General features: G+C 47.3%; 1 protein-coding gene across 1 annotated transcript in view; it reads left to right on the plus strand.

The window, feature by feature from the left end:
• Positions 1 to 5,211: 5,211 nt before the first annotated feature.
• Positions 5,212 to 25,348, plus strand: part of INTS13 (integrator complex subunit 13) — a 397,661-nt gene continuing 377,524 nt past the window's right edge. Inside the window, exon 1 of the mRNA XM_086920218.1 lies at positions 5,212 to 5,421. The gene's annotated coding sequence lies outside the window, so the exon portion shown is untranslated. The remainder of the gene's footprint in view (positions 5,422 to 25,348) is intronic.

Raw genomic sequence — 25,348 nt, forward strand, 5'->3', positions numbered from 1 at the left:
TGGCGACGAGTGATGCTGTGGTAGCGCATAGTGATGTTGTTGTACCCCTGAGTGATGCTGTGGTGATGCGATAGAGTGAGTGTGATAGATAGATAGAGGGAGGGCGATAGATAGATAGAGGGAGGGCGATAAGAGGGAGGTAGGGCAATTGATGGAGGGAGGGCGATAGAGGGAGGGCAATAGATAGAGAGGGAGGGCAATAGAGTGAGGGAGATAGATAGAGTGAGGGTGATAAGAGTGAGGGCGGTATAGTGGCAGACTGAGGGTGGTAGAGTGAGGGCGGTAGAGCAGTAGAGTGAGGGCAGTAGAGATAGAGTGAGGGCGGTAGAGTGGTAGAGTTAGGGTGGTGGCGTGAGGGCGGTAGAGTGATGGCGGTAGAATGAGGGCTGTAGAGTGAGGGCAGTAGAGTAACATCATACATACAAGTCAGGACTATTGGCTTTGTCAATGGTTGTTAGTTGCATAAGATAAATAAGTAGCAACTATGGTTTGTATATGTTACAGTCCAAGTGTGAAATCCCGCATTTTATAGAATGCCTAGGTAATGTATAGAATGCCTGAAAATCGAACGTCAAAGTATGAAATGATTGATATTTTATACATTGCCTAGGCATTGTATACTTTGCCGGATTGTCTGCTGGCAAAATATATAATACGCCTAATACCGCCATTTTATTCCCACCCGGCAATGTGTGAAATCCGACATTCTATAGAATGGCTAGGTAATGTATAGAATGCCTGAAAATCGAACGTCAAAGTATGAAATGATTGATATTTTATAAATTGCCGAGGCATTGTATACTTTGCCGGATTGTCTGCCGGCAAAGTATAGAATACACCTAACTCTAGCCTTCCCTGCTGCAACAAGTAGGTCATGCCAGTTCTGCTTTGTTTCACCAGTAACAATAATCTGTTCGCATTCTTCTTTAAGTTGTGAAATGTATGTACAAGATCAAAGTGCCAAAATAGAAGGTGTTTTTGTGCTGCAACAAGTAGGTCATGCCAGTTCTGCTTTGTTTTACCGGAAACAATATTCTGTTCGCATTATTCTTTAAGTTGTGAAATGTATGTACAAGATCCAAAAGTGCCAAAATATAAGGTGTTTTTGTGTGAAGAATAAAAGCGTATTAATTAATAAAGGCTTCTCATCTTGTGCCCTTTTAACACTTTGCGTAAATGGTACTGGTCATTCTGTATAATGCCTAGGAATTGGATAGAATGCCTAGGAAAAGTATGTAACATTTTCACAAAAAACTTATATTTCTTAGTTTGCCTTGAAACCATCAGGCATTCTATACATTACCTAGGCATTCTATACATTACCTAGGTATTCTATACATTACCTAGGTATTCTATACAATACTGGGATTTCACACTTTGCCGAATGTCTAGGAATCTCATCCCGTGGCCTTTTAACACTTTGCATAAATGGTACTGGTCATTCTGCATAATGCCCAGGAATTGTATAGAATGCCTAGGTATTGTATGTAACATTTTCACAAAAAACGTATATTTCATAGTTTGCCAAAAACCATCAGGCATTCTATACATAACCTAGGCATTCTATACAATACCGGGATTTCACACTTTGACTGTAATATATACATTATATTATTGAAAATGCTTCCACTTAAAGCCACTACAATGTTGCTGCTCTTGAGTCTCAAAAAGAGAAGAGAATCCAGAGAGAAAATGACTCTGTAAAGGATTTCCCTTCCCCTACAAAGCTCACCTGGCATGACATCATGCGTAACTTATCCACTAGTGAGAAGTGAGCAGTGTGAGCAGCACACATGGATGTGCCTGTGTCATTGCAGTTCGGAAAAAAAACGGACCGCCTGTGCCAGGGCACAAAAGAGCATGATAGAGACCCGTTTGAAGGCCTCCTTTAACAAACTGCCGGTGCTCAGCACCGGTGAGACACGGCCCACTTAAAGCACTGCCCTGATTAGCCTTTTCTCCGGAGCACCCAGAAACCATGTTGTACTGTCAACTCATGAGTATTTTTGTAAATATTCACTAACATATTGTTTTGAACATGAAAGCTCAATGGAACTTTGAAACTGAACATCACGAAGTTCATAAGAGAAAAACTGCGGTTTTGCACACTCCTATTTCAGGCTTCCTGTGACATCCCTTGCTTGGTTGCTTTGCTGTTCCGTGGATCAGTGGCCGTGGCCTAACGCCAAGCTTACCATGTCTTAGAGTGAAAAAATAGCAGAGCTGAAAATCTTTGCAGGAAATGTATTTGGGGCTCTATTGTTTGGGCTGAAATACCTGGATCATGTCCCGTGGCATGGAATCTCCTGCCAGCGCCACGTGAAATCCATCCTCCAAGGGCGCGGTGCCCCTAGATGACATCCAAGACGAGAGGCACTAAATTACTCTCCTCGCCAGGTGTTGTCGGCATTACATCTTCGGCCCACTTTGGCTGATGGAAAAGAAGCTTATTATGGAGGCCGGGAGGGTTCAAGGTTAAAATGTGGTGTCCTGGATGCTGAATCCAGCTCAGAACAATACGTAACGTGTTTACCCCGCTCTGTACAGAGAAGAACCGAAAGTACCGCCTAGAAAATATGCTTCGAGATATGGGATTTCCAGGTTTGAAAAGTAATAAACAAGGCAGTGCGAGATGGGGGAAAGAAAAGGTGTGAAAAGGAGTGGGAACTGTGAAAAAGAGGAAATGAGAGAGAAAGAAAATAAGAAGAAAAGATCAGTAGATGGGATTTACGAAGAAAGAAAAAGGGAGAGAGAAATGGAGGAAAGGGAGGAGTGGAGGTGATGCGAGAAAGATGGGAAGACTGTCAGAAGGTAAGGAAAACATGTAAGAAAGCGGATTGAGGAGAAACGAAAGGGAGTGGAAACAAAGAACATGTAAGAAAGGAAGGGAACTTGGAGAGGAAAAAAGAAAGGTTACAAGACCTATTAAATTGCAAATGCTTGTTATTTTAATTGCTAGCCATATTATTGTTATGGGCTCTGAAGTCTTTGGACCAAGTTCGCACTATATACAATCGCAAAAAAATAGCATTTTCTGCACCACTTATTTTTTATTCAATCTCTAATAACCAAGACCTCTAATTTATTTATACGGAGATCGTTAAAGGTGCTTAGGGGGTTCTCCCCTTTTGCAGCTGCTCCTTCAGTCATGTTCTTCCATACGTTTTATTGATCACAAAGTATTGAAACCATATGTGAAATACGTTCCCCGCTACCCGTTTTTCGGCGGAGTAAACATTGTGGATAACGATGAGGTCCTGCCTGTAGCATCTGTCAGTGTAATCCGATTAGAGTCAGAGGTGTTTCTCGATATGTTTTGGGGCCAGCCATCTAATAGCACTTCAGTTCTCTGTGAGCAGCCACCCACGGAATGAAGATAAGCAACCCCTGACAAGCAATCACTTACAGCTACACATGCATTGCCTAATTGGCTAACTACATGTGGAGCGATGCTTAAGACAACCCTGGCTGAGGGTCTGCAGGCCGGCAGTGCACACTGGTGCAGTGAGTACGTCAATTCAGTTTTGCGTCCTCTGTGATATGCAAAGAACGCGAAAGCAAAAGATGCCAGCAAGAAACAAAAGGAAAAGGTCGACCATTAGTGACTAACACAAGGCAAGATCAATTTGTAGTCCCACTCTTCAAGTAACAAAATTGTTTCTGGGAGAACAATATAGGTTGAATCCAATTTTCTCAAAACAAAATAAAAGTTAAACAAGTTAATTAACCAGGACTATTCCGCAAGTGCCAATGAAGGAAGTGGGTGGCAAATGGTGAGCAATTTTGTGTCCGCTTTGGGGTTCTCAGTGGCAACGCGGCTCACTGAGAACAAAGCGGCCGCGAAAATGCTACCACAATCTGCAGGCGGACAGATGGTGTGCGCTTTGATGCTCTTGTCTTGCTTTGTGGGAGGGGTAGCGAATTGCTGTGCACGTGCCTGGCTCACATGAACTGTACGCGATCCGCAGTGGGTAGACTTTTTAGGTCTGCTTACTATAAATCTCGCCTATCATCCCTTCGAGATGTAACAGGCGAGACCTAAAAACAATTAACTGTACAAACAAAATTATAAACATAGGCATATTTAAGAAATGACCTATTTGGTTTGGGAACAATTTTTCTTCATTATGACACGACAGAGCCTGCAAAAACTCGAGTTCTGGATGTGCACTGCAAACAAAACTCTTGTTTGAGTTTTATGTTGATCCACCTATGATAAGAATCCAGGCCACACACTAGGTACACACGAACACTAACTTGCTTTTTAGGTCACTAGTGGGAATGTCGTCAGGGCATGGGACAGGAATGCAATTCAAATATAAAAATTATCACATTTAATAAATGTAATATAATCCATTTAGTATAACGAAACGGTTGAACCTGTTAAAAAAATACACTCGTGAATTTTGAATTGACTTTATCATGTGATTAGAGTATGTTCGACTGCCGACTTTGGTGCTGGAGACCAGGCTTCGAGCCACGGGGTCGCGTCCACATCCTGTGATTCTGGGCAAATCACTAATCTCCCCGTGCCTGAATGTAAATACGGAGGTCATGAAAAGCGCTCCAATACCTTCGGGTCGAGTTCGCGCTATATAAATATGCAACAAAAAAAAGCCAGATCCTTGGTACGGCTCTCCCTTTTAATCCCTTGGCTCGCTCACCTCTACTAAAAATATGTAATTTTTACTTTATACAGAAGTCAAAAGGGCAATGTCAAAAACGGATATCCCACACCCTTCGTGGTTTTTCGCCTACTCCCTCATGTCCTCCCACCATCCCCCCAATCGATCCTGAAACCGGGCTTGCAAACCGGGGCCACTGCCACGACTCTAACATCCTCTCTAGACAGTCATTTCCTTCTCCGTGGGAACTCATGGTTTGCTACAGTGCCCCTAAAAAGCCGTCTTCTGCCAGCGCCCGTTTATCTCCTGTCTCTCTCAGCCTGACAAGGACGGCGCCGCTGAACTCCTTTGCCAGCCATGTGCTGCAGGGTGCAGCCGATCTCTTCTGTGTTTGTTATCGCTTTCACTCAGTACGCGGAGCTTCCTGCCAAGCACTACACTTCGCAACGATCTAGCCGCTGTACTCTTCAGTCACCGGCTCTAGTAACTAGGCTCTCACAGTTCAATATGTTTGGCATACAAGCGGCTGAACCATGTCTTCCGGAGCAACAGAGCAAAGTCTTCCGGGTCAGCACCGTTCTTTTCTGGGCGGGACATATTTTTTAACCAATTGCAGTGCTTTCTGTAGAATACAGCTAGAAAGACCATCTAGCACCTCTCATTAGCCTTTTCATGCAGTTTCAAACCCGCTTTCTAATGACCTCTAATACTTTTCGAGTATTTGTTGAAGCTAGTTAGCATCGGAGTCGAAGGAACGGGTTTCGGATGTTTGAGTTCTTCTGTTTGCCGATTGGAGGTAAGGGCCCACCTTCGGGAGCCTCACGCCGGTTTCCGGAAGCGTCCCATAAATAGGAGAGGTCGTCACCGAACGAGCACAGGTGCCGGTACAAAAAACGCGTTACCACTCTGTGTTCTCTTCCTTGTAATTCTTTTACTTTCTCCACTCTTTCTCAACTCTTTTTCTTTCTCTGTGTACACATGTCCTCCTTACACCTCTTTTGGTGACTTCTCTCTTCCCTCCTCAGTATTCGTCTCACGCAACTCGCTGTGTGCTTGTATCTACTGCCCCCCTGTCAATCTGCGCTAAACCATCTCGATAAATCTTTCAGGTTCTCACATGATGGCGAGGCATCTACATAGCTGCCAAGTTTTCAGATTGCAATGTGTGACATTTTCATAATTTCAGTTCAATTATGAGTGACAATGCAACGACTATGAGTGACACTTTCTCACGAGCAAAATCAAGCAATGAAGACGAGGAAAACATATAAATATCAGAAATTACACCCATTTGAGCAACAAGACACTCTAGAAGATCTTAAAACATCTGCAAAGTACTAGAATTGGAAGGGCACTAAAGTAGTGCCCTTTTAATGGGTGTCGGTAAAGTGTTTTATACTTATTCACTGTGTCTCGACTTGGTCTGTTTTTTGTGTGCATTTTGGTACGATTAATAACAACAAACATTACAATGCAAAGAAAATTCCAAGCCTGGGTGAAACATTCATACCTGACAATGAACATATTGCAGTCTCTCGTGCATCTTTTCTCCCTCAACAGACATCCGATTAAGTAAGTATAGTTTATTGGAGGCAGCACAGCTTTTACGGATACCACTTAGCTCTAAAAACGAGCTGTTAATTCAAGCAGGAATAGCAAACGTTCATTGCAAACGACAATGACCACCGGGACTTGCACCTCTGTTGCATGCTGAAGTAGCTTGCTAAGTGAGGGTATGCATGCTGCAGAGTCAGAGGCCCTGTGTAATGACACAATAGGCAATATATCCAAATACAGCAGAAGCTTTAGCTTTCAACTGTTAATAGCATCGCACGGACAGTAAAGCGCTTAGGCATACTTACTTCATTTTGTAGGCTCGATGGGTGCAGTCCATCAACAGGAGTACCTCGAGAGGCCCACCTGACTGACCACCAGTGCCCCCTGGTCTACCCTCTCCGGGGGCCCAACCACGCGCCTCAATGCACCGAGCTGTCTGGCGTGGAAGATGCATCCAGGCTCAACCTCAGTCTTCCCCTCACTAAGGACGGGTGACCAAAGTCTAGTGGCTCCTCCCGCCATGACCCAATGGCCCCTCAAGAGCATTGTCTGGGTACATTAGCCTCCTTCTCACCGGCTGCCACACAATTACCCGGAAACTCCAACACAGCCTGACAGGTCTTCATGCGTTGCAACACCTCTCTAACAGTGGTTTCACAGCCCCAGGGCACTACTGGGGTGTGGAGCAATACTAAGCCGCGTCAGCCATCTTCAGCATCCAGACGATGCCCCTTATATCTTCTGTTTGTTTTATGTCACATAAACAATTAGAAATAAGCAAACACACTTCAAGTCACAGCAGAAATATTTATTACCCATTACTTATCACTGCGGAAGGCAGGCCCCGCCCCGGGTCTCGGTATTGGGCAGTGAGTGAGTGACTCTCAGTGTGACATCCGCACCGCTGGCGGGAATTTCAATGCAGACAGGCAGCAGCAAGATGTAACATTGTTGCAGCCAGCAGTGCAATATCATTTAACTGTTTACTGAGTCTGCTGTCAAGTCCGTGGAGCAGCAGTGCTGGCACACAGGTGTTACAGGCACACGCACTAGCAGCCTGGTGTAGCCAGTTTCATTGCTGGTACAGCACTTGACGACAGGCATTAAAATGCGTGACAGTGCATTTCAGTGCGTTAGAGGCACGTCTAATGCGTGATACTTGGCAGGCCTGCATCTAGTTTAACACCATGGAATTCTGCGGAGTTATAAAAATACCCTCAGTGAAATTCCAGCGAATTCCGTGAATGAGTGGAAATAGGAATAGCATTATGTGATTCAGCGCTGGAAGCTTGTTTCATGTCCGCTTGAAAGGCACCACACGGTGCACTAGAGGGTGCAGCTTTCGAGTAAATGTTGCTGCAGCTCTAGTAGATTTTCTTCTTGAGTGGCAGCTTTCTGACTGCGAACAGTTGCAACCTCCCATGATGGATAATTCATGCCGGGTGCCATCCTAACGACCAGAAATCGCTCTGGGGATGCAAATCTCACTCTCCAACTTACCATTCGTTAGCCGTGCACAAGAAAAAGCTCATCCAAACGACAGTTGCCGGAATTTGGCATGAGTGGCCAAAACTCATTCGGCGGAGTAGAATATATTGCCTACCCCTACATATGAGGACCCCTTGGTCCTACCCCCTAATGTACTAGGGAGAAATTTTACATTTTTTCTTCTCAGGAGGGCAGAAGCACGTGATGTGAAACTATAGGTTTCATTACAGTCAAAGGCAAAAAAAATCTTGTTGACAATATAGGTCATCAGTATAGACAATATTGAAGTTTTTCTAATATGCAAATTGGATGATAAATAATTTGTTCTCCAATATTGCTTATATTTAGATTTATTTTGAAATACAACTCTTTAACTTTTATTTGACCTAGAACGTAGTTATTGAGTGGTCCCAATCAGTATTGGATTTTAATCTGTTACATTTTTGGACTTGAAGTTATGGAGTTTGGTGATAGTTATCGCAAGATCAAGGGTGCTGAAGCTGAACCGCCAGAATAAAAGTTTGGGGTGTTCAAAATATAGGTGTTCCATTAATTATAACAAATGTTGCTAGCAGAGGATGGTTGCGTAAATGCACCTCCTCTTTAGTAGGGCTCACCTAAACACTTTTCTGTGATTTACATTTTTTTAATTCCTAGACCGAGGGAGAAAGGATTTTTTGATAATTTTGCCAAATTTTCTCACATTCAGTATTCCGGACAAGTGACCAACTGTGCATTCCTCAACAATTTGAAGTGTAAGTATTAATATGGAAAATTTATTTTGTGAGTGTGCATTGAAGTATGACATCATGAGGTGGATTTCTGTTGTGAGTTGTGTGGGTATAAGATGATTATGGGTTCAATTGGTAGATTGATTACAGTTGTGCTAATGTATTAGTAATATCTGTACACACTATTGTGGGCCTATTGATTTATCGATTGAATTGGTTTGGCTATTAGATTTGTTGAAATCCAAGACCTCGAGATATACTGGTTTCTGTAATTGTGGTGTGTAGAGGGAGGTGTTGCTTACACATTGTTAGGTTTTCTGAACTAACAAATGTATTTTCTAGGTGTGTGCTCAATTTGAGTTTGTGAACTTTGCTCTTGTTCACAGAGCAAACACACTAACTATTGCAGATTACCACTGGATGGATGTCTTGCTAAGTGTGGTTTGAAGTACGCTGTAGATTGTTTTTGATTTTTCACGTTTGATTTGAAGTCTTGCTCTTATTTTGAAGTTACATGGTTTACAAATTAATTGTTTTACCTAGTTTATCTATGTTTTTCTTCCTTTCTAGGGTGAACAGACCCTTATTTAGTTATTTGGGTTTAAAGAGGTTTTATGATTGGTTTCCTGTTCACGGTTAAGTCATGCTGTAATTGGTTACACAACCAAGGAGTCGTGCTGGAATTGATGAGGTATCATCACAAAGAAGTGCTCTGATTGGTTGGTTGCTGGCAAAGCCGAGCTGTTATAAGTTGACCTTTGACAGAGCAGTGCTGTAATTGACAGTCGTTCTCTAATTCACTTGTTGTGATTATGAGCTTGTTTGAGTTTATTTTGAATTTGTTTAGAGTGTAAACAATGGGGAGTTTATTAGTAAAGCCTAAGGTTACTGAGATACTTAGGGCGGGACACAAATTACTTGCGGAATGTCTGCCTATGAGATGATGTAGGAGATCGGGTAGTATACATGTGCTTGGGTTTTAGAATGGAAACAAATATACTGCACATTATTAGGTTTGACAATTTCAATTAGTTGTTACGCTTAATGCTAGTCAGTTAATTTCTTGAGACAAACCATGTATGAAATGAAGCCCACTCCCAGACCTAGACAGTTTGAGGCGCTTCGTAAATGGGATCACATGGTTAAGGAGAAAGAGAAAAAGAAAGCAGCAAAGGAGGTGAAGAGTTCATTTAGACATTGGCTTTAGAATAAGTAGAATCGGCAGGAGAAAAGCTGGAGGGTGAAAATAATTGAGTGTGTGAAAATATTCTGTGCATAGTCACTGAGAATGAGGAGCAAGATAATTCTAAAACAAAAAAGAAACATGAGCAAGCAGATTAGACTGATAAAGATAATCAATATGTAAGCTTTTGCATTCTAGACCTTCTTCATATAGAGACCGGGCAGTTGATACAACCTCTAATGCTGTAGGGACGGACACAGGTGCTGGGGGGGATTGTGTCGTGGTGCAAACTCCTACTGGAGTTGTACCAACTGCACCGACAGAGTTGGCCATGACAGCAGTAGTGCAGTGCCTAGTACAAGTAGAGATTTACCATCTCAGACTCGGGCTGTCACACCTGTGAGTACAGTGGTGGCAGAGGAGCCACGTAAAGAGATTAGCATTGGAATTCTAAAAATTGAATTCAGCAACATTTAACAGGGAAATGTAGTTTAAAATATACTTTTGATTTACAATGCTGATGAAATGAGATACTTGGTAAAGGAAGCAGCCAGATGTGGAAATGCGGCACATGATAAATTAGTGGAATTAGGTGATTTATTGGTTGACATCCACAAGATGAAAAATGCGAAACTAAATTATTAAATAGATTTGGCGCACAATGAAGATCTTACGCACCATGAAATTAAGGCGATAGGCTTGATTACTTTAAGAGCTCATTTAAATAACTCAAGATCGGACTGATTTGATGAAGTAATTAGAAAGATGGAAGATCAGGGACAGCAAATTAAAAGAGAAGGAAAGGGATTGAGAGTAAGGCAAGAGGTGTTGCAAGTGATTCTGAATTTGGAGCAGGTTAGGTTTTGGAGTGTCCTTTGAGATAGATTAATGGAGGGAATTTTGTGCATGTGCCATGGACACAAGCTGATTTGTATACATTTACACATAATTTTCCAAAGTTGCGAGAGAATTCAGCAAAGTGGGATGATGAAATACACAAGTTTGCCCACATTTGGCCGATGTTAGGAATGGATTTGAATTCACTATTTCAAATTGTGGTTCCAGGAGATTTATGGTTGGAGTGTACGTTTGTGGTAGTATGGCCAACGCAAGAACCAGCTACAGTTGGTCCTAATAATGCATCAGACACAGAAATAGCAGACAAATATGAGAAGGATATAAATTCAATTAAAATTTTGGGAACCTCACAAGTTCCGAAAATAATATGATGGTTCCAGATATGAAAAAATTCAGAACAGAATGTGCAAAGTCAGAATACATTTTGAATACCAACATCTCCAGTGATACAGCAAAATATGAGAAACAAAATGCTCTACAGCGCTGAGTACTAACAATATCCTTTGATTCTGAATGATGAGATGGAAGGGAGTTGTTCATAAGGATGATGCCTGAGGGGGATCAGGATTGCATGCTTGGAACAGTCCGAGAGATATACCAAAGTAGCTCATACTGTGATGCAGACGCCAACAGCCATCCTGTTTAATTTTTGATTGATACTGGGGATTTCCAATCTATAGTTTGTTCTGTGGAAGTCCAAAACCTACCCCTCTCAGGAAGAGAGGCAAAAGTTTTAAGGATCAGCTGTAACAAATTGTTAACTAGGTTACAGCACATGTTCTAGTTAAAATTGGCCCGATGTAGAATAAGCATCAATTTATTTTATATGATTCAAGTCCTGTTAATTTATTCTGAAGGGATTTACTTTGTAAGATGAATAGTGCAATTTATTGTATACCAGACAATGAATGTCTCATTTGAAATACAAGAGGGTTCCTATTTTACAGTTAGTTCAGAAAATTTGAGAGTTGAGTAGTTCCCAGTTTTGACAAACGAAGACCTGCCTCTGGATTTAAGACATGATGTCACAGATGTATGGGATTAGGAGTTATTGGGATGAGATATTCGGAGAGGAGTTGGCCTGATGGCTAGGTCGGTCGACCTCGAATCTGGGGAACTGGGTTTGTGTCTCAGCAATGACGCTGAACATCCTGTGATTCTGGGAAAAATCACTTAATCTCCCCGTGCCTAACAAAAATGAATGTGTCCTCATGTAACGTAACTTGTGCTATGTAAATCGCTCTGATACCCGATACTGGGTCAAGCTCGCGCTACACAAAACTCTGTTAAAAAAATACTGATTAAGAGATTTTACTGACTGAATAAGAAAAACCAGTCAAAATAAAGTTTGCATCAGATGCAATATTCACCAGAACAGGACAATATAGATTTACAAAAGAGGCAGAAGAAGGGATGAAACCAGTGATTGAAAAACAATTGAACATGGAATCCTTCAGGAGGTACTTGGTTGCCCTTGTAGTTCGCCTGTGATCAGAATTAAAAAGCAAAGTAGGAAATGGAGAATCGTACAAGATCTCTGCAGTATTAACAAGATTATTGTTCCCTGTTGTCCAGTGGTACTGAATCCAACAGTGAGTTTATTTAAAATTCAGTCAAAAGCAGAATGGTATACAGTCATTGACTTATGCCAAGTTTTCTGACTTTCTTCCCATGAGTAGTCGCAATTCCTTTTTGTGTTCCAATTTTTGAAGAAAGTTTTCATGTGGTGTAGAATCCCACAAGGGTATATTGAAAGCCCTTCAATTTCAAAATACTGAAGAAAGATTTTGAAAGTTTGAAATTACCATGTAACTCAGTCATGGCGCAATACATTGATGACCTACTGGTCGCATCTAAGACAAGGAGGACTGTAAGCTTGATACGATTTCCTTGCTGAATCATGTAGCTGAGAATGGGCATAACATCTTCTTAACTGAAATGCAGTATTGTAAACAAAACAAAAACATGTATCTCGTATACCATATTGGAGAGGGTGTAAGGAAAGTTTCTAAAGAATGTTTTTGCAATTCTGAGATTGAGCCAACCAACCACACAATGGAGTCTTGGATGTTTCTTGTTATTGTTGGATATTGTCATTAGAGGATTCAAAACTTTTCTTTGCTATCAAAGCCTTTTGTAAGATTTCAGTAAGGTTGGCATGCAATGATGTCCAAGATCCAATACCATTTGATGATGAATCCTTTGATTTATTAAAAAATTGAAGGAGAGTTCGTGTCATGCAGCTGCACTCTGGATGCCTGATTATAATTTGAAGTTTTTCTGTTGTCATGAGAGAGACAGATGAGATGTGCACTTTCGATTCTCACCCAAAAACCTAGAGTATAATTGCGTCCAGTACATACCTTTCTGCTGTACTGGGTCCAGGAGCTGCATGTTTTCCAGGTTATTTGAAATCAGTTGTAGCTTTTTGTATGGTAATTGACAAAGTGAAGGAATTTTGCTGAGTCATACTTTAATTGTTTATATCCTTCACTAGTTTGGGATCCTTTTAAAAAGGACAGGAAACCTGCATATAACAAATAGTAGACTGACTTGATATGAGCAGACCGTACTTGCAGCAGAGAACGTTTCAGTTAGAAGGTGCATTGTCTTAAATCCAGCAATACTGGTTCCTACTTCAGGCAAAAGCTTTGAAGGTAGTAATGATGATGAAATTGATGATGAATTGCATCATAACTGCCTAGAGGTGACTGAACAATGCACAAAACGAAGACCATATATTAACAAAGTACCTTTGGAGATAGCTGATATGACATTGTTTTTTTTTAAAAAAAAACATTATTTTCAGTTTTGCAAAATAACACAAGAAACAATCCCCCCCCAGCAAGACATCATATACGACTTTTGTACACAGGTCTACGGACTCACTATGGCACCTAATGGAGTAGAACAGCTTCTGAAAGCTCATCTGGTCTCGTGACAACGAGGATAGCCCTTTACATTTACATGGAATACTGTGAGGAAAGGTAACCCCCCCCCCTGTCCAACCCTACTACATGCACATGTCAAGGACCCATCAGTTGGCCCCTCCCCTTCCCCCATCTGAATCAGCCGCAGAGTACAACTCACCGCTCGTCCCTTCAGAGTCACTGGGTGACAAGCCCCCCTCCACTGCCAAGCCCGCCATACACATGGTTCGCCATGCTAGCAAGTCCTCCTCCAATTTTTCATCCCTCCTAGTCTGTTGCATGTGTGTTTCCTCCGCAGTGTCCATTCCCGCACATCCCTGAGCCATGCATCCACATCCGGAGCTCGCTGTCCCATCCATGTAATGGTGACCCTGCGCCTAGCCAGCACTAGCATCAATTGCAACAATTTATTGGACAACTTTCGTTTCCGAGGCCGCAGGACCAATGCCAACCAGCAATGCACTGGTGTTAGCTGGATCCGAAGGTTCGTGGTAGCCTTCATCCGGGCCACAACTAAGGACCAAAAATGTCCCACCAATGGGCACTCCCAGGCCAGGTGTAAGAACCCCTCCCCCCCTGCATTGCATCTGGGGCAAGTACCTCCGCCACTCCCTGAGAACCGGCTGATCGACTTCGGTGTAAGGTAGGCGCGATGCAAGAAATTAAAATGTATAAGCTTAAAGCGTGCATTACAGGAAACCCTTCACGTGAGGGCCCCTATACGCGTCCGCTGACTCTGATCCAGCAGCACCCCCAGATCCGTCTCCCAGGCCGCACACGCCGGCAGCACTAGAGGAACAGAATCCCGTCTCATAGCTGTATACAGCAAAGTTATCAACCTACGTCCTCTGCCACAGGACAGTATGATATGTAGGGTGTGTGTCATTGGGGGGATTTCCGGGCACCGAGGCCAGACCGATCGTACCACAGACCGCAGACCCTGATAATGTATATATTGACCACCGCTAAGGCCAAAGGACTCCACCGCTTGTTCGTATGACACAAAGCAATCCGAGGAAAATAGATCCGCCAAAACTTCACAGCCCCCAGCTCTCCACTCCCGGAAGGACATCTGAGTATCCAGCTCCACCATCAGGGCCAGGATCCAGAGCGGCAATTCTCTGTGGAAGGGGGCCGACCGTAGGACCCTTTCTATAATACGTTGCCAGACGCCCGCCGTGTGCCTGACTACATAGGGCAGCGCGGCAGCAGCTCCAGCCCCGAGCATAAGTGCCAAGCGAAGCTCTTGTACCATTGCCCTCCCATCGAGCAACCGCGTCTCCCATACATCCGCATCAGCGAACCATCGGGCCGCCGGAAGGAGCTGCGCCGCATAATAATAAAGATCGAAACGTGGGGCCTCCAGACCCCCCTCCTCAAAAGTGCACACCAGAGTACGGAGGGCCACTCTGCTCCGTCGCCCTGCCCAGAGTAGAGACGTAAGGAGCGAGTTGAGAGTCCTAAAGACCCTAGGCGGAAGTGGGCACAACGTGTTCTGCAGGACATATAGCGTCCTTGGCAGCATCACTATCTTAGATATGGCCAGCCTCCCCATCAAGGACAGCGGAAGAGTGTTCCAGAAGGACACAGAGTGTTTGAGCGTCATAATCACTCGGTCTATGTTGTGGGCTAGGGACTGCTCCACCGTGGAGGTCACGTGTACACCCAGATATCGAAAATTGTTCAGCTCCCAACGGAGCCCCAGCTGTGGCAACTCCTCCTGCGGGACCTCTCCAAACCCCGAGAGCGGAAAAATTAGGGACTTGCCCCGATTGAGCCGCAATCCAGACACAACGCCAAAGCGGTCCAGGTGCTGCAATAACTCCGGGAGTGCGTCTCTCGGAGACGACAGGTAAAATAAGGCGTCATCTGCATATAACGACAACACATTACAAGTGTCACCCACCTGAATGCCCCATCGTCCCATCTCCGTTCGCAGCGTGACGGCAAAGGGCTCGATCGCGATAGCAAAGGGGAGCGGCGAGAGCGGGCACCCCTGTCTCGTGCCCCTCTCCAGCCTCCATTCCTCTGATCGCGCAGCTCCCAGCCGCACCCGGGCACGAGGGGAGCTATAGAGGATGCGAATCCAGCGACTGAAATTGGGGCCCAGACCCACCTTCCGAAGCACCTCCTGCAGGTAACCCCAGACGACCGTGTTGAACGCCTTAGCCAGGTCTATAGAGACCAAGACCGTCTGCTCGTCCCTCCCGCTCACCTCATGTTGGAAATAGTTCAGCCGTCTCAAGTTCATAGCCGTGTTCCGCCCGGGGATAAAACCACATTGGTCCTGATGCACTAAGTGCTCCATGTGGGGCGCCAATCGAGATGCCAGCAGTTTGGTCAGGATTTTAATGTCGGAGTTTACCATGGTTATCGGCCGATACGACGGTCAAGCCTATCCCCCCTGGTTTCAGGATCATGCATATCTCCCCATGGGCCATACTAGACGGGAGCTCACCGGTATGAAAGGCCTCCTGGAAGATCTGAAGGAGAAGCGGGGCCAAGGAAACCTGGTATTTCTGGTAAAACTCTTGACGGTAATCCGTCACTCCCCGGCATCCTAGCTCGAGGCAAGCTGCCAAGGCCACACGGATCTCTGCCAACGTCAGATCCGCGGCAAGCTCCTCCCCATCCTATTCTGTGAGAGTCGGCATTTGTGTGTCCTGTAAGTAGGGGAGATAAAAAGACTCCAAGACGGTCGGATCCGCTGTATAGACATGCCGCGGGTGGGATTGGAGGACCCCTAGGATGGACTGCTCCGAATACACCACTTGGCCGGTCAGGTCCCCATGGCTACAACAAGCTCAGGGGTCTGCTCCCTCCGCAATATCCATGCCAAGATTCTCCCAGACTTGTCACCCTCCCTATGGAGGCGCTGCCTATATTGACCCAGAGTATATTTATCCAATCTATCCAACACATCCTCAAACTAGCACAGGCAGCTTGTTCCTCCTGCCGCTGCAGGGGAGTGGGTACCACCACAAGTTGGGCCTGCAGTAGGGTACCCTCCTCCTTTTGGAGGCCACTAAGGAGTTGTTTCCTGACTCCATAGGTCAGCCCCATACCGGCCCCTCTCACCACGGCTTTCAGGGCCTCCCATCCAGTGGCGGCAGTCAAGTTCACCTGCCCCCAGTTAAGATCTACATAGTCTCCAACGGCCTTCGCCACGTGTGCCTGTCCTACGGGATCTCTTAGTACGCCTTCCGGCAGTCCCCAAGTGCGGGGACGAGCAACCGGAGGCCCCCACTGAATCATGCAGGCCACCGGTGAGTGGTCCGACAAGAAACGAGCTTGGTGGGTAATCTCCACGGACATATCGAGTTCGGCATTGGCCACCAGGACCCTGTCCAGGTGGCTGTAGGTGTTGTGTGTAGGGGAGAAGCACGTGTAAATCCTCTGTGTAGGGTTGCGCTGGCGCCAAACATCCACTGCCCCTGTGTTTCTCAAGACCTCCCCGAGCTGGACCGTCATACGGGGCTTCGTGCCCTGCCTGGGTGGAGATCTATCCAGGACCGGGTCCAGGATGCAATTGAAGTCTCCAACCCAAACCGTCGGTGTTCTTAGGTCATGAGTCAAGACATCTTGCAAGGTTCTAAAAAAGGCCGGATCATCGGAGTTGGGAGCATAGGAATTTAAGATGACAATGTCCAGCTTAGCCCGGAGGAGCAGATACCTGCCATCTACGTCCGCCTCCATATACTTCAGAGCGAACGGTACCCCCGGGGCCACCCAGATCAGGACCCCCCTGGCATATGTGGAGTAGGACGCATGGTACAACTGTCCCCGCCATTTTTTGGCCTACTTCTGCGCCCCGTCATCCACCAGGTGAGTCTAATGCAGGCAAGCGATGGATACACCATGCCTGTGGAGGAACGAAAGGACTCTGTATCTCTTGGTGCAGGTGCCTAACCCCCTCACAGTCCAGCTCATGAGTTTATAACCCATAACTTTTAATCTACCCCACCCCATCACCACCGCCCAGCTCCATAGCAGTCCCCTCCAGTGCCCGACCCGTGATACAACTGATGTCAAAAACATACCCTCTGAACATTTCCCTCAAACAGAGCCCCCACCCCCCTCCCGCGAGCGATGTATAAGCAACAACTGAACATGCCAACATGCCCTTTCCCTGCCGGTGCCAGGACGTACACAGCCACCCCATCTGCCCAACGAGGCGAAGTACCCTGCACACACCAAAAAACAAGTAACCCCCCCCCCCCATACCGACTCCACGCATGACCCAATGAAAAGCATTTACTCCGGGTTCATACATTCCAAATCCAGTCAGGGTACACTGCCAAGTCCCCCTAACCTTATCTCCCCCCCCACCCCCCCCACACCGACACATCACACACAAAGGATTACCCCCACCCCCTCTCACTTTCGGCGAAGAACACCCCAGAACGTCCTACCATCAACACCCAAGAGATGATGTCCTCATCACATGTTATACAGTTCAGAACTCCAACTACTTATCCAATTCAAGAAGGATCCACCGTCTCAGGAGCCCCGGTCACTGCGGTCTCAGGAACCGCCGTAGCAGGCAACATGTCTACTACCGGGGCCGGTAACGTGTCAGGGACCAAAACCTCATTGTTGTGGAATTCAAGGGCTCCGCATCGTTCTCTCCTCCAGCAAGATCCAGAAGCAAGGCTCCATCCGCTCCCACCAACACCCTGGGCTGGTCTCCACTGGCGGCGGACTCGGATCTCCGTCGTCTCCTGTTCAGACGTCTCCTTGGTGCTCGTGTTCCCCACATGTTTCTATTCCCGCCCCGTTCACCAGGCGGTGGGTCATCTCCTCGGATCTCCAACCCTTTCCAGACTTCCTCCGGGCATTCGAAGAAATGTGCTTTCCCGTGCCAGCACCTTCAGTTTAGCCGGGTATAACAACATATATTGTAAACTCATCTCTCGGAGTTTCCGTCTGACGCCCAGAAAAGATTTTCTCTGCTCCTGGACTTGCTGGGTGTAGTCCGGGTAGATGGAGATCCTACTATTGTCAATCATGAGGTTCGCCGTTTTCCTCGCCGCCTTAAGGATGCAGTCCCTGTCCTTGTAGTTGAGGATTTTTGCAATCAGGGCTCGCAGAGGGCCCCCCGGCCTCGGCGACGGGGCTAGGGCTCGATGGGCGCGCTCTATCACAAAGACCTCCGAGAGGCCCCTCGGACACAACCGGTTACGAATCTAGTCCTCCAGAAACCGTTCCGCGTTTCCAGCCTCCGCCCGTTCCGGCACGCCCAAGACCCTGATGTTGTTGCGGCGCGCCAGCCCTTCAGCGTCCTCCGCTCTTCTTTCCAGGTCACCAGTCTTCGCCTTAAGTTGCGCAACGGTTTGTTTAAGGGACGTCACCTCTCCCAGTAGCTCTGCGATATTGCCCTCAGCATCAGAGACTTTGTCAGCCACCTTTCGCAAGTCCGTGCCAACAGGTTGACGTCTGTTGAGACTGTCTCTATTTGGCGCTCCAGCGCCGAGTGCGATCCCTGGATTGCCTTCAGGAGCTCTGCCCGTGAGGGTTCCCCAGTCCCCTCCGCAACCTCCTCTGAGCCTGACTGTCGCGCAATCTTCTGGTACGGCAATCTTTGAGTGGTGTATTGTGTGATGGTGTTGGGCTGCGTGGATCGCGACATTCTGTCTTTGCGCATCGTTGGGGACTCGCCGGACCTGTGCAGATTCCAATGAGGCTGGTCGGGCGTCCAAGGGCCTCGTCCTCCCCGCGGTAGTCACCATGGTCCAGGAGACCACCACTCGGTCTCACTCCCGACAGGCACCCCGAGACCCGCAGGGGTCAGATCCTATCTGTGCTCCTTTGCGTTATCCCTGGGAACTCTTCCCCGTCCCCCATCACCACGTCAGGGGTGCTACAATCCTGCCTCGCCGCTGTTCCACTCACCATGCTTCACCACAGTAGCAGGGAATGGGCCCCCGAGGGCTCGCCGCAGGTCTGACCCCTTACAGACTTCACAGCTTATCCCCCGCACTCCGGAGTCCTCCAGGCCAGAGAGTCCTCCTGCCGGAAAAGATGTCTGCACCACGATTTCTCACGGCAGGGCGATCTATGTCCAGGGGCCCCCGTGCCTCAAACGCACCAACTGCCCCCCCAACGGGGTCGTCGCAACCTTCAGTGCAGTGTCCCACGCGATCTGGATCCTTTGGTCCCCTATACCGTGCCCCCCAGCAGATCACTCGGATCCAACACCGCTGAGGGCCAATGCCAGCCGCCCGGGACCTCTCCAACCTTAAGTTACCGCCGCAGGCGGGCTGCGCCTCAGGTGTGTCCACTCCCTTCAGGCCGAGTCCAACGATATGCAGGGAACCCCAGGAGCGGCTCAAACGGGGTTAAAGGGGCCACTCACCGCTGCTCACCGCCGTCACACATGCCAGGTTCACACCCCATAGGGCCCAAGGTGACAACAGGGTCCTCGGCAGACTGCTGTCCCGTCTGCAAACACCAGGCTCAGAAGGCCTCACTCTTTGATGGCCGGGGCTCCTCCCCGCCGCAGGCCGCCTCCGCAAGCCCGCTGACGAGCCCGCCGGGAGACCCCCGCAAGTTCCACAGTCCCCGGTCTCTCCAACAAGCGGCCAGGACGTCACAACAGCGGCCCCCAGGGAACGCAGGAGCAGGGCCGGAGCGCCCACCGCTCTCCTGAGCCTCACAGCCGCACGGCTCCCACGTCCGGGAATCCCAGGTGACAAAAGAGGTCCCCCACGGCCGTCCTCTCCACAGCGTCCTGCCCGCAAGCACCGGGCACGGGAGGCTCCGCGTATCCCCTCGTCCAGGCGCGCAGGCCAACTCTCAGGGCTCCTCCCCTCCGCAGGCCGCCTCCGCCGGTCACCCGACAAGCCCGCCGGAGACCCACGCAAACTCCTCGGGCAACAGTCGCCCCGGCAGGCGGTCGGACCCCCGCAGCAGCCCTTCACGGCAGCCCAGGGGCGGAGCCGAGGCACTCAGTTTGTCCTGGGCGCTCCACAACCACCACGCGCCAGCACCTCGATCCCAGCAGGAGAGGCCAGGACAGCGCGGACCGGAGCTCCGCTTCAGCTCCCGATGCAGCAGTGTCTCAGGTCAGGATTCTGTGAGTTAGCTCTGCGCATCCAGTCCCCAGGGCACGGGACACCGCCGGGCCTCCCACAGCAGGCAAGTTCCCCCACGCCCTCCAGGCCACGATCCCCGGGCTCGCGTACTTTGCGGCCCAGGTCTCCACGTCGCAACTGCGTTACTCGTAACCACCGGTCACAGGACCCACAAACTGGGTCCCGCAGGGTCTCCCAGACATCAGGTGGTCACGATACCCTCCATTTCACTTTGTACGAACCCGTACAGGATCTCTTTGCAAGATTATGAGGTCAATATGCCGGGAGCCAGAGGAGCTCACGTCCTGTCGACCATGCTGCTTGGCCATGCGCTGATATGACATTGTTAATAGTTATTGTTTGAGAGACCAACATGGAATATTGGAAGCTGCCGATGTGCTATGTTCTATTTCAGAGACGTTGAAGGCATCTCTTTTGCCAAATGTTATATCAGCGCAAGTGGCAGAAATAGTTGCCTTAACGAGAGGGTGCTGCTTATAAGAGAAATTGAATATGACTATTAACACAGTTAGCCAGTATGGTTTTGTTGCTGTTCATGACTATGGACTGCTATGGTCACAGCGAGGATTTATGATATCCTCAGCAGCTCCCATTAAAAATAGTGTGTATATATTGGATTTGTGCGAGCCATACAAAAACCAAGGGAGATTGCAATGGCTAAGTGCACTGCCGACAAGGCTGGCAAGGCTCTGATTAGTCTTGGGAACCCATGTGCGGATCAAATGGCAAGGTACCGTGCATTACTGGAAGAGTCCGTTGTACAGAGAAGTCAAATCGAGAAACTGGAAACTGATGTAGTAAAAATGCAGATAATGTGAATTGTTTCTTTATGTATTTAATGCAGACTTCTTTGAGTGAGTTGGGGGGTTTATAGGAAGATGTTACTGAGAATGAGAAACGAAAATGGGAGAAACTAGGCTACAGCAAGAATTACCAGGATTTGTATGTCAATGCAGGACATAAGTATAGATTGCCAGATTCTATGTTACATCCCATGTGCGTATATATGCACATACACATGCAGGGAGATAGCTTATTAAGAATTTCCCAAAAAGTAATGGGAAAATACAGGATTTCGAAATGTTGCTGAAGATGTTTGTAGCCGATGCTCAGCGTCATTTAAATATCCAAGACAAGAAAATAGTCACAATCATGACTCATACTGGCGAATCAGAAGGCCCATTTACAAGACTCCAAGCTGAGTTTTTTGTGATGCCAAGCTGAAATGGTTTTAAATATGTTTTAGTGGTTACCTGCTTGTTTCCTAAAAGGGTTGAAGGACTTCCAGCAAGGAAGGCAGATCGTTTTACAGTTGCCAAGTTGTTGAGTGAGTTAATTCCATGATTTGGCCTTCCAACTTCTATTGAGACTGATCGTGGCACACACGTCACGAACGAGATTTTGCAGATAATCTGTGCCGCATTTAATATCAACCAAAGATTCCATTGTGGTTATCGACCACAGTGCTCAGGCCTTGTGGAATGAGCAAATGCCATGCTCAAGAATTAACTGGCATAATTATGTGCTTCAGCTGGTTAAATTGGCTTCTGCCTCTTGTTTTGATGAACATGAGAAGTTCTCCTGACAGGAAAACGGGTTTATCACCCCATGAGCTCACCATGGGTAGGATAATGAGGCTTGCATATACACCTTCAGCTGCACTAGTATCAATAACTGTTGGCATGGTGCTAGATTATTGCAAGGGTCTGGATGATATGGTGAAACCAGTTTTTCATAGGGTGAATGTGACAACAAAAGATTATCTTTAATGAAGTCCAGATGAAAGTATTTTAATCCTTGAGCATGTCCACAAGAGGTGTCTGAATGAGCAATGGAAAGGGCCCTATGAGGTGATCTTGACAACCAATACTGCTCTCGAGTGCATAAGTGTGCTGCAGTGATCCATGCTGCTCACACACAGAGAGTAAGAATAGCTGAATCCGTGGATGGGTCGAGTGGCCGAGGTAAACAGCTCGAACAACACCACGTACAAACCCACCTTCTAGTTTGCAGCTTGAATCCGGAACCGGGGGTGGGGTGGGGGGGATGAAGGGGAGGATACAAGTTTTTGGAAACTGGTGAAGGCAAAGTGGAGAAGCAAACAGAAGGTATGAAGTTTCAGGTTAGTGAAAGTTCTGATGAAGAACCTGAAACTCCTGACATTCAGTTTCAGAACAATGATCAGAGTGAAGAGGTGTTACACAGTAAAAGACAGAAGCATGAGTGAAAGTAGGAAGCCTCTAATGCAAGTAGTGAAAAGTTGCAGTTGAAGATCAAAGTTACCAAGACCCCCAACGGAAAGAAGAATTTACCAAGACCCCCAACGGAAAGAATTTCAAGTCAACAGAGCAGACAGTGACAAAGTGGGTGAAAGTTTAATTTTGACCTCAGCTCTGAGCTCAAGTCAAAGTTCGTTGGAGAACAAAGAAACAAAGACTGTTGATGAAAATAAAAAAGCAGGGGAAGGTATTCCAAGGAAGAGAATGTGTAAGTTAAAGCACTGTGAGCCAGAAAGAAACCTGAGACAGAACCAGAAATTTGTGGGAGAGCAGCACCATACCCATAGGGGTATTGGTTTTTCATCCCGTTCCCTGCTTGTCTCAATGTATACAGACAACATTATGCTTTATGCCCGTCATCCCCAAGAGAACCTTAGCCCCCTTGTTCGCGAGATCATTCGATTTGGTGGGTTATCGGGCATCCTTGTGAACTGGAGCAAGACGGTTCTTTTTCCATTGACTGACTCCACTGTGCCATTCTTATCTGACTTTCCATTTGTGTGGGCTTCTGGCCACACACGTTAACTGGGCATCTGGCTCAGTAGTGATCTGGATGAATTGTGGAGATCAAACTTTGGTTGTGTGGTAAACTGGCTGGAAACCAGGATTCCATCGTGGAGCCGGCTTCCGCTATCTCTGGCGGGCCGTATCGCAATTGCTAAGATGGTTGTTCTTCCAAAATTCCTCTACTTGTTTCTAAATATCCCCACCCCCCCTCACTTTTTTCATAAATTACGCTCCTTAATTATCACATTGGTCTGGGCGGGTAAACAGCCAAAAGTAGCTTACGATATCCTTACTCTACCCATGTCCGCTGGCGGAATGGGTGCTCCTGACTTTAGGCTTTATGCCCTGTGTGCCCAGGCAAGTTTCCTGCATTTTTGGATTCACCCCTCCCCCTACCAGCCTCACGTCGCTGTTGAGAAGGACATGGCTTCTCCTTGGGCTGTCGACAGCTTTGTTTGCGCCCGCAGGGCGCATTTGGGCGAGGTTGACATGGTTGCTATGCTTCGATGGGCCTGGTCTGGCTTGCGTTGGCTGTCTGACGTCCCCCTGCAAACTCCATGCCCATAGTTAATCACCTGGACTTTCCCTCACTTCAGACCTCCAGCATGTCCAGGAATGCGCCCCGCCTGGGCCTGACGAAGGTGGAGGACCTCTAGCCGGCGAACACCTTATATACGCTCCCTGATGCCTCGGGGCTACAGGACACGCTCCTAATTTGCCAGCTGCGTGCCACGTGCCGGAAGCTGCATCCCACTTTTCCTCAACCACCCACCTAACATGCCGGCTCTGGATTTTATCTATACCTCCTCGTCATCGCACAAATTAGTCACTAAGTTATACGCCCTCACCCTGGTGTCCGTCCCCATGTCCTATGATCGTGCTAGGGAGGCATGGGGTGCTGATCTCAGCATTGACATCTCGCCGGCGGACTAGCTCTATTGCTGTAATCAGACGAAGAAGTTATCCCCAAATGACCGGCTTCGTTTAATTCATTTTAAGTACTTGCATAGGCTTTACCGCACCCTGGTGCAGCTCCATAGGCTCAGGCTCACTCCCGGAAATAATTGTGTGCACTGTGCAGCTCCTGCGGCGGACTTCGCTCATCTTTCTTGGCTCTGTCCCCGGGTCTCGGAGTTCTGGCAGGCTGTCTGTTCGGCCATTTCCGACATCACCGGCGCTGCCGTGCGTCCTGATCCACCTCTGTGCCTTCTTGATTTTGTCAAGTTCTGCCCTGACACTTCGCGCCGCTTGATTTTGATGCTGCTGGTTCTTGCTAGGCGTAGGGTGGCTATGTGTTGGGGTCGGCCGGCTCCCAAGGTTGAGAGTTGGCTTGAGGATGCTTCCCGGTGCCAGACTCTCCTGTTCTGGGATTTAATGCCTGCTAGGTCCCGTCCTGTTGACATCTGGGGCCCTTTGATTACCTACCTTCTTTCCCGTTCTCACCCCAGTGGCGCTGCCTCTTCCGCACTCCCCGCCCGCCTTGGGTCTGCGGCGGCCGCCGGTGCTGGTCAGGGACTGCCTCTTCCCCCTGCAGCTGGCGCTCCCTCCCCTTATTCCTCAGCCCTTCATTGCCTACAATGCACTGTCTGTTTTTTCCCGGGAGGGGGGGACCTTGATGTGATGGAGTTGTGACACTCTTCTCATGATTATTGACTATGCTGTTTACTGACGCCTATGTGTAATGGAACGTTTGACCTGCATTCACTTTTTTTGTATATTGCACTGCGATGTTGCATGATGTGCTGTGTCTGACTTGATTTCTCTAAAGAAAGGTTTAAAAAAAAAATTGGTGGGAGTGAGTCACTAGTAGCCAAAAGATCAACAAGAAAGAAAGTTTCAAATCAAAACTATGCTTCCCCTGAAAGGGTGTATTTAGTCACAGTATGTGAAGAAGAAGAACAGGCTTAGAAAAATCCACTCGCAATTGCGTGTGAGATTTTATGGGGTCGAGCTATTTTTAACACTTACTCGTCCGTGTTGGTGAGTAACTTAAGCTGGAAGAAACAGGTGTTCTGTTCATTCAGAAAGTGAATGAGCAATTAAGGCGCCTTTAAATCTTGTTTTTATTTTGATACATTTGCCACTGCTCAAGAACA

The sequence above is a fragment of the Lissotriton vulgaris genome, chromosome 1_1 (genome assembly GCF_964263255.1).
Source record: "Lissotriton vulgaris chromosome 1_1, aLisVul1.2, whole genome shotgun sequence".
In the NCBI taxonomy this organism is placed as follows: Eukaryota; Metazoa; Chordata; class Amphibia; order Caudata; family Salamandridae; genus Lissotriton; species Lissotriton vulgaris.